Source organism: Jaculus jaculus, chromosome 14 (genome assembly GCF_020740685.1).
Source record: "Jaculus jaculus isolate mJacJac1 chromosome 14, mJacJac1.mat.Y.cur, whole genome shotgun sequence".
NCBI lineage: Eukaryota > Metazoa > Chordata > Mammalia > Rodentia > Dipodidae > Jaculus > Jaculus jaculus.
The window spans coordinates 44,644,569-44,654,620 of NC_059115.1; positions in this window are offsets into that span (position 1 = coordinate 44,644,569).

Here is a 10,052-nt window from a genome sequence, read left to right on the forward strand (position 1 = left end):
CAGTTTCAAAGTTTCCGGTCTGATGTAAAGGTCTTTAATCATTTGGACTTAATTCTTGTGCATGGCGAGAGAGAAGAATCTATTTTCATCCTTCTGCAGATATTTATCCAGTTTTCAAAACACCATTTGCTGAAGAGGCTGTCTCTTCTCCAATGAGTATTTTGGGCATTTTTATCAAATATCAGGTGGCTATAGCTACTTGTGCTTACATCTGGGTCCTCTATTCTGTTCCACTGATCTACATGTCTGTTTTTGTGCCAGTACCATGCAGTTTTTGTTACTATGGCTCTGTAGTATAGGTTAAAATCAGGTATGGTGATACCACCAGCCTCTTTTTTGTTGCTCAGTATTATTTTAGATATTCGAGGTTTTTTGTGATTCCAAATGAATTTTGGGAGTGTTTTTTCTATTTCCATGAAGAAAGCCTTTGGAATTTTGATAGGGATTGCATTAAATGTGTAGATTGCTTTAGGTAAGATTGCCATTTTCATGATATTGATTCTTCCAATCCAGGAACAAGGGATGTTTCTCCACTTTCTAGTGTCTTCTGCAATTTCTCGCTTTAGTGTTTTAAAGTTCTCATTGTATAGATTCTTTACTTCCTTGGTTAGGTTTATTCCAAGGTATTTTATTATTTTTTTTTTGATGCAATTGTGAATGGGAGTGATTCTCTGATTTCATCCTCTGTGTGTTTGTTGTTAGCATATATGAAGGCTACTGATTTCTGTGTATTTATTTTGTATCCTGCTACATTGCTGTAGGTTTTGATCAGCTCTAACAGCTTGCTAGTAGAGTCTTTAGGGTCCTTTATGTATAGAATCATGTCATCTGCAAATAATGATAACTTGATTTCTTCCTTTCCAATTTGTATCCTTTTTATGTGTGTCTCTTGCCTTATTGCTATGGCTAAGACTTCCAAAACTATATTAAATAGAAGTGGGGACAGTGGACACCCTTGTCTTGTTCCTGATTTTAGTGGAAAAGCTTCCAGTTTTTCCCCATTTAGTAATATGTTGGCTGTAGGCTTGTCATAAATAGCCTTTATTATATTGAGATATGTTCCTTCTATTCCCAGTCTCTGTAGGACTTTTATCATGAAGGGATGTTGGATTTTGTCAAATGCTTTCTCTGCGTCTAATGAGATGATCATGTGATTTTTGTCCTTCAACCTGTTTATGTAATGTATTACATTTATAGATTTGCGTATGTTGAACCATCCCTGCAGCTCTGGGATAAAGCCTACTTGGTCAGGGTGAATGATCTTTTTGTTATTCTCTTGTATTGTGTTTGCCAATATTTTGTTGAGAATTTTTGCATCTATGTTCATGAGGGAGATTGGTCTGTAATTTTCTTTTTTTGTTCTATCTTTGCCTGGTTTTGGTATCAGGGTGATGCTGGCCTCATAGAAGGAGTTTGGTAGAATTCCTTCTTTTTCTATTTCCTGGAAAAGCTTAAGAAGCAATGGTTTTAGCTCTTCCTTAAAAGTCTGGTAAAATTCAGCAGTGAATCCATCCAGGCCTGGGCTTTTTTTAGTTGGGAGATTATTGATAACTGCTCGGATCTCCATGTTTGTTATAGGTCTATTTAAGTGATTAATCTCATTTTGATTTAATTTAGGTAGGTCATATAGATCAAGGAAATCATCCATTTCTTTCAGATTTTCATACTTTGTGGAGTATATGCTTTGATAGTATGTCCCTATGATTTTTTGAATTTCTCTGGAATCTGTTGTGATGTTACCTTGTTCATCTCTGATTTTATTAATTTGTGTCTCTTCTCTCTTTCTTTTGGTCAGATTTGCTAAGGGTTTATCAATCTTGTTTATCCTTTCAAAGAACCAACTCTTTGTTTCATTAATTCTTTGGATTGTTCTTTTTGTTTCTATTTCATTAATTTCTGCCCTAATCTTTATTATTTCTTCTCATCTACTGATTTTTGGTTTGCCTTGTTCTTCTTTTTCCAAGGCTTTAAGGCGGAGAATTAGGTCATTTACTTGCGACCTTTCTAATTTCTTAATATAGGCACTTAAGGCTATATTTTTACCTCTTAGAACTGCCTTCATTGTGTCCCAGAGATTTTGGTATGTTGTGTTCTCATTATCATTTGACTCTATAAATTTTTTGATTTCCTTTTTGATTTCTTCATTGACCCACTCATCATTTAGTAGTGTATTGTTTAGTTTCCATGATTTTGTGTATGCTCTATAGCCTTTCTTGCTACTGATTTGTAGTTTAATTCCATTGTGGTCAGATAGAATGCAAGGAATTATTTCAATTTTCCTAAATTTGTTAAGATTTGCTTTGTGTCCTAATATATGGTCTATTTTAGAGAATGTTCCATGTGCTGCTGAAAAGAATGTATATTCTGCAGCCTTTGGAAGAAATGTCCTGTATATATCTGTTAGGTCCATTCCTTCTATGACCTCATTTAGTTCAGATACCTCTCTGTTTATTCTTTCCCTGGATGACCTGTCAATTGATGAGAGTGGGGTGTTAAAGTCACCCACAACCACTGTGTTTGGTGTTATCTGTGACCTTAGTTCTAATAGTGTTTGTTTGACGAATTTGGGAGCCCCCATGTTAGGTGCATATATGTTTAGGATTGTAATGTCCTCCTGTTGGAGTGTGCCCTTAATCAATATAAAGTGACCTTCCTTATCTTTCTTGACTAATGTCGGACTAAAGTCTACCCTGTCTGATATTAGGATAGCAACCCCTGCTTGTTTTCTAGGCCCATTTGCTTGAAACACCGTCTTCCAACCTTTCACCCTAAGATAATGTCTATCCTTTGTAGAAAGGTGAGTTTCTTGGAGACAACAAATTGTAGGATCCTGCTTTTTAACCCAGTCTGCAAATCTATGTCTTTTCGTTGGGGCATTGAGACCGTTGATATTAAGAGATATTATTGAAAGGTGTGTATTTATGTTTGCCATTTTTTTTGTGTGTGTGTTTCTGGTTCTACCTGTGCTCTCTTTTGTTAACTGGTATTTGAGTATAGCTTGTTTTTTCTAGGTTCCTTATATGTGTGCTTTTCCTTTTGTTCAGCATGGAGGATTCTATCAAGTATTTTCTGTAGAGCTGGTTTTGTCTTCAAATACTCCCTTAACCTGCTTTTGTCATGGAATGTCTTTATTTCTCCATCTATTTGAATGGATAACTTTGCAGGATAAAGTAACCTTGGTTGACAGTTGTTATCTTTCAGAACTTGGAATATATCACTCCAAGCCCTTCTGGCTTTAAAAGTTTGTGTTGAATAATCTGCTGTAATCCTGATGGGTTTGCTTTTGTAGGTAACCTGATTTTTCTCTCTAACAGCTTTCAATATTTTTTCTTTGGTGTGTGTGTTTGGAAGTTTGATTATAATATGGCGAGGAGAGTGTCTTTCTGGGTTTTGTCTGGCTGGGGTTCTAAAGGCTTCCTGTATCTGTATTGGCACCTCTTTCCCAATTTGGGGGAAATTTTCCTCTATGATTTTGTTGAAGATGCCTGCTATGCCTCTGGAGTGGAGTTCTTCTCCTTCTACTATTCCCTGAATTCTTATATTGGATCTTTTCATAGTGTCCCGAATATCTTGAAATTCCCACTCATACTTTTCTATAAGTTTGTCTTTCTCTTTGTTGGACTGCATTAGGTCTGCCACCTGGTATTCTAGCTTAGATATTCTGTCCTCTCCCTCATCCATCCTACTGGTGAGATTTTCTACATAGTTTTTTTATTTCATTAACTGTGTTCTTCATTGCTAGTAGTTCTGACTGGTTTTTCTTTATTATTTCTATTTCCCTATTTATGTCTTGTATTGCCTTTTTTATTTCATTAAATTGGTGTCCTGCCTCTTCTTTGATTCCTTTGATTTCCTCTTTGATTTCCTCTTTGATTTCTTCTTTGATTGTTTTCATGTGTTCTTTGACCTCTTTGAACATATTTATAATTATTCTTTTGAACTCTTTCTCAGGCATTTCCTCTAACTCTTTCTCACTGGAGGACATTTCTGATGCATTAATACTTTTAGGTGGATTTATATCGTCTTGCTTTTTAGTGTTTCTTGTGTTATAATGTATATATTTTTGCATCTTGGATTAAGTTAATGCTTGGATTTTCTAGCTAGCTGTGTATTCTTAGCTGTATCAATTGATTTGATGTAGTATATTTTCAGGGTAGGACCTTAAGGTATTAGGTGTGGCTCTTAAGACTCTCAGAGTATCTACAAAGAAGTTCTTAGGGGTTGAGTTTCCCTGCTATAGGAGTATTCAAGCAGGCTGAGTGGAATAAAATACAGGTAGATTCTAAAATTTAACTAAACACTGTAGACATTCAATCAAAAACAGCCCTGAGTATGTATGCAAGAGTAGTTATTATAATGACCAGATCCTCTATCAACAAAGAGGTTTAGATTTCTGGTCTGTTGAGGGATCCAAGTCAGCTTGTGACCAGGTGAGACCCTTCCTTGGTGCAATCCCAGTTACCTTGGGTGACTTTGGTCTCAGTCAACTTGCTGCCTGGGTCGTCGGGCTGCTGTTCTGATTTCTGGAGCTGGGCACTTGCTTTTCCTACAGGGCAAACTGAGCCACTGCTGCTGCCTCTGTAGCTGCTGTAGCTGCCACTGCTGCAGCCACCACTGCTGCTGAAGCTGCTGCTGCTGTGTCCACTGCCGCTGCTCCCCCTGAAGCTGCTGCTGCGGGATCTGCTGCTGCTGCCGCTCCTGGGTCTGCTGCTGCTGTGGGCGCTGGTACCGGTGCTGGAGCCACTGATGTTGCTCCCGAGCTCTGCTCCTTCTTGGGTCCCGTTGTCAGCCCAAGTTGGCGTGGCTGGGTCCCGGGCCGCTGCTCTGTTCGCTGGAGCTGGGTTCAGGCGGTGGGGGAGGGGAGGGAGCCGCGGCTGCTCTGGTTGTCTCGCTGTTCCACGTGTTCTTCTACCTCGCGGTCTGCTCCTCCGTTGCTCGCTGCCGCTCTCCCCTCACGTTTCCCGAGTTGCGGAGAGCGCGGTGTGAGGGGAAAATCCCGCACCTGGCTTTTCCTGCGGCTCGAGCCGAGTCTGGCGGTTTTCTGCTGCGCCGCAGCCGCGGCGGTTGGCCAAGCTGCCGGAGCCGCTTTTCCCACCTGTGCAGGCTCTGGATGCTCTATAACTCTTCTACTTCTCCGCTGCCACTTCAATTTCCTATACACCTCACTTTTTAGTAAAAGTGTGTATTTTGCTGAGTTTTTTTGGTCTTTTTCCCCCCTAGGCTGCTTTGGCGTGGTACCTACGCCGCCATCTTAACCAGAGGAAGGGCTCTTTTGGAATTTAAACAATGTGTATTGTCTCCATTAATATTCACATCTACTTGATATGGTTAAGTCACAATCTTATTGTGCCATTTCATTTATTTATTTATTTACTTACTTTTGTTTTAGAAGGACAGAGAGAGATAAAGACAGAGAGGGACAGTGAATAATTGGCATACCAAGGCCTCTGACACTGAAATTGAACTGCACATGCTTGTGTCTTGCATTGGGTGTGTGCAACCTTGTGCTTGCCTCACCTTTGTACATCTGGCTAACATGAGATTGGGAGAATTAAACATGAGTCCTTAGGTTTCACAGGTAAGCACCTTAACCACTAAGCAATATCTCCAGCCCTGATTTATTTACTTGTGTGTATGTATGTGTACATAGTACATGTGGTGTGATGGTGTGTGTGTGTGTGTGTGTGTGTGTGTGCAGATGTGTATGCCCCATGTGCCCACTAGTGGAGGCTAGAGAAGACAATGTGTTATCTTCTGTCACTTTTCTGTGTGTGTCCTTGAGACACAGTCACTCACTGAATCCAGAGCTGCTGCAATTTTGTCTGTCAGACTGGCTGAACAGTGAGCCCCAGCAATATTTGCACCCCACAGGGCTGGGTTCCAAGCACCCATGACTACATCCATATGTTTATGTGAGTGCTGAAGAATCAAACTCAGGGAGAATCAGGTCCTCATGCTCACATGGTAAGTGCTTTTACCCTCTGAGCCATCTCCCCATCCTCACCCCCATTTTAAAGGTAAATAAACCTGGTTCCTCCTTAGCACAAAAGGTAACATGTCAGTCTCATAAGGTTAAATAGTCCAAGGCACATAATAAATTACTCAAAATAGATTGAATGTTTATTCATGGATATGCAGTATTAAGAGCCCATACTTTATGATGTAAGTATATAAATCTCCATTTCCTACTCTTATTTTATTTTATTTTTTGTTTAAGGTAGGGTCTCACTCTAGCCCAGTCTGACCTGGAATTTACTCTGTAGTCTCAGGGTGGCCTTAAACTCACAGCAATCTTCCTACCTGTCCACCATCATACCTGGTATTTCATTTCCTATTCTTGATGCTAAATGTGGTATTATGACCTGGTTTTCGATGATAAGAGGATTTTGAAAGGATTAAAACAATATTTTCCAAATGAATACTATAGTACTCCTTTGGGGCATATAGATTAAAGGCCAGTTATACTTGGGATTAAACCACCATATTGTCTCATTCCTGCTGCTTCAGTCACTCTTTGACTTTGAGATATAAAATTATTCCTGTTATGGTAATTGTTCTATCACTGCCATAATTTAAATCTTTTACATTGGAATAATTTTAGATTTTAAGAAATGTTGTCTATATAGGATGGAGATTTCTCACACACTCTTCATCTAACTTATAGTATTACCATACATAACCATAGCAAAGTTATCAAAATAAAGATTCTAATACTGGCTCAACACTACTACCTGCATTATTTATTTAAATTCTAAGACTTTACCCCCTAACACCCCCTTGGAGGCCCTGTGTACCATGGTCCAATCCAGTAGACTGAACTGTATTTAGTCTTCCTTGATCTGTGACAGTTTGCCAATCCCCCTGTTTTTGGTGTTATTGACATTGTAAAGAAATACTGGTCAATGATTCTAAATAATGCTGTTAGTTTACCTTGTTTGATGTTTTCTCAAGATTAGATGAAGGTTATTCATTTGGGGATGATATCAGAGTGGAAAAGTGCCCTACAGGAGACATTGATCATATACATGATGTTACTGTGAATTACAAGTTATCACTGAGTATGTTAAGCTCAATAATTGCTTAGGTAGTGGTTGCCAGCTTTCTTCACTGTAGTTATTTCTTTTATCCCCTTATGCTACTCATTAGAAGCAAGATATTAAACTTATCCCATATTCAATTAGATGAATTATTCAATTAATCTCTAATTCCTAGTTTTAAAAGAATCATTTTATTTATAGGTATTCATAAAAGAATAGGGAAGTAAAGAGAAAGCCATTACTACTCATGAATTATTTCAATATGACCAATCACTAATAATCAATTTCAAAATTTGGTCCTGCTATCTCTATTCAACCATTGAGCACATTTGCCACTCAGCTCTCAGTTCTATGTTTTCCAGGATCAGGAGAAAATACATTCCATATGATACACCTTATTTTTGTCTTCTACAGAGCTATTGAAAAAGAAAACCTTCCAGTCCTTGCCTCCTTGATGTGAGCAAGTTGCTCACAAGAGTAAAGGAGCACGGACAGTGTCAAGAAAGGAAAGGAACAAGGAGGTGGTCTCAGTGAAGTCAACCCTTTTCCCAGACACAGCTCAGCCCTGCTGAGTCCATGTCTCTTAAGAAGAGGTGTCCTCACGCTGTGTCCTTCCATCATCAGAGGTGTAGATGGGTGTGTACACTGGGCAGAGGAGGAGGACTTAGGTGAGAAACCAAAAGTATTTATGATGTTAAGGAATTCACTACTCAATCCAATCAATTCTTGGAAAGTACATTATGGACCATGTAGAAAGATTTCTTGCCTTTTAATTAACATGACCTACTTGTTTTTGTGTAAAGAATGTATAGTTCCAAATCTTTGGATGAATTATACGGGATATACTAACCCTAGTAAAAGCCTCCCTTTATTTGATTTATATATACATGTGTGACATTTAGTTAAAAATTGTACCTGGAGGACCTTTATTCATTTGTTGTTTGGAAAATACACAAAAATCTATTTTGAATGAATATGATGAAAATAGTAAGACAAAGCTGGTCATGGTGTCACATGACTTTAATCTCATCACTCTATTCAGGAAGCAGAGGTAGGAGGATCTTCATGAGTTCAAGGTCATCCTGAGATTACTTATTGAATTCCAGGTCCACATGGGCTACAGGGAGATGCTACCTTAAAAAAAAAAAAAAAGAAAAAAAAAAGCAAACAGAAACAATAGTAAGACAAAGTCATAGCAAGTAAATTAAGACTGAATGATTTCCAAGAGAAATTCCTCCAAACACTAAAGTCCATTTTTACAATCTGCACTGGACTAAGAACAAAATATAAATTCTTTATGTGAAAAGTAAATGTCATGCTCTTCCTGTGTAAATGGCATGAAATTACCCTGATAAATATAGTAGCTGATAGCAAAAGGAGTCAAGTTTGCTTAAACCAAGCATTCAAGACAGATGTCACAGCATTAGGAAAATTCAGAGACCAAGGTCTTCAGACAGCAAGTTCACCAGTATCTGCTGATACATATTTTGTGACAGAAGAAATGTACAAAAGACTACAATACAACAATAAACCAACTCTGGAGAGAAAAAAACGAGGTGTCCAGAACTGTAACTTGGTCAGACTTGATAGAATATAAATTTGATCATTTCTGTGTTAACTGGTTTAAATTTGAGAAACCCCTACATCACAGTGGTGGTGAGCCAGAGGACTTATAAGTCTTCCTGAGACAAACTGCCAAGCACCCTAACAAAACTGGAAAGATACTGACCATACTAAGGAAAATATTGCTGCTCTTTGGAGCACAGAGAATAAAGCCAATTTCAGAAATGGAAAGACACCCACAGCAGCTGCTAATGTTTAAGTCTTAACTGCTTGAAAATTAAAAAAGAAATATTTCTAAATTTTAAACATGTAACTCAATTTATGGCACAATTAATAACACTGTTAAGAAGCATGGACACTATAGCTGATTAAGAGTGGTGACCCGGGGACGCAGCCAAAGACATATGATGTAGAAAAGTTTCTGGTATCACCTAAGTGAATTCCTGAAAGCCAGAAGGAATGAAAATCTGCCAGGTAGCTGTAGAGCCAGCATTCTTTCCTCTGCTGCATTAGGTGTAACTAGCCTTAGTGCTTACCAGGCCTGGGTCTCCACTCTGCATCTGATATCTACCTCTGTGACCTTCATCAGCAGCCGTAACCTCAGGTAGCCCTCTTGTTTCATTTGCAAGGCAAGTTATTTAAAAAGAGATTAAAGGTCTTGGGCAGATCTGAGTTTCTAAAATTTGTTCTTTAATTATAGCTATCGTCTTAATGCCAAGCAAAGGAAACATAAGGAATCCTTGAACAGTATTCTGAAGTCACAAGTGTATGAACTTGGAATCTGGTGAGAGGGACTTAGTTTACATCCTGTGTCTCTTAGCTATCTGATAGTAAACTGTTGACTTGCCAAGTTTCATTATGAAATTTAAAAATAATGGAGATTAAATAATCATGTAACAAATCTATAAAGCCTGGATTTTTAAATTTATTTATTTCAGAAAGAGAGAGAGAGAATGGGTATGTCAGGGCCTCCAGCCACTGCAAATGAACTCCAGACACATATGCAACCTTGTGCATCTGGTTTACATGGGACCTGAAGAATCAAACCTGAGTCCTTTCGCTGTGCAGGCAAATACCTTACTTCTAAGCCATTCCTCTAGCCCTAAAGCCTGGCCTTTAATGAACCTGTTCATCTGCTCTTACTGTAAGGCTGTAGGAGGTGAGCCTCCTATGTGGTATTTAGCTCTCTGACCTTTTGTGACTGGCAGACAACCTCAAACATGGCAATTCCTTTGCCTTACTATGACTGGACATTCTTTAGTTTATCAAACTAATAATATATAAGTCAATATTCTCATAGCAGAGACACATCATTTGGATACACTTCTCAAATATGATTATACAAAAATAGCAAAGCCCACCACATTCTTGGCATGACACTTTATTTATTTATTTATTTTTAATTTATTTATTTGAGAGCAACAGACACAGAAAGAAAGACAGATAGAGGGA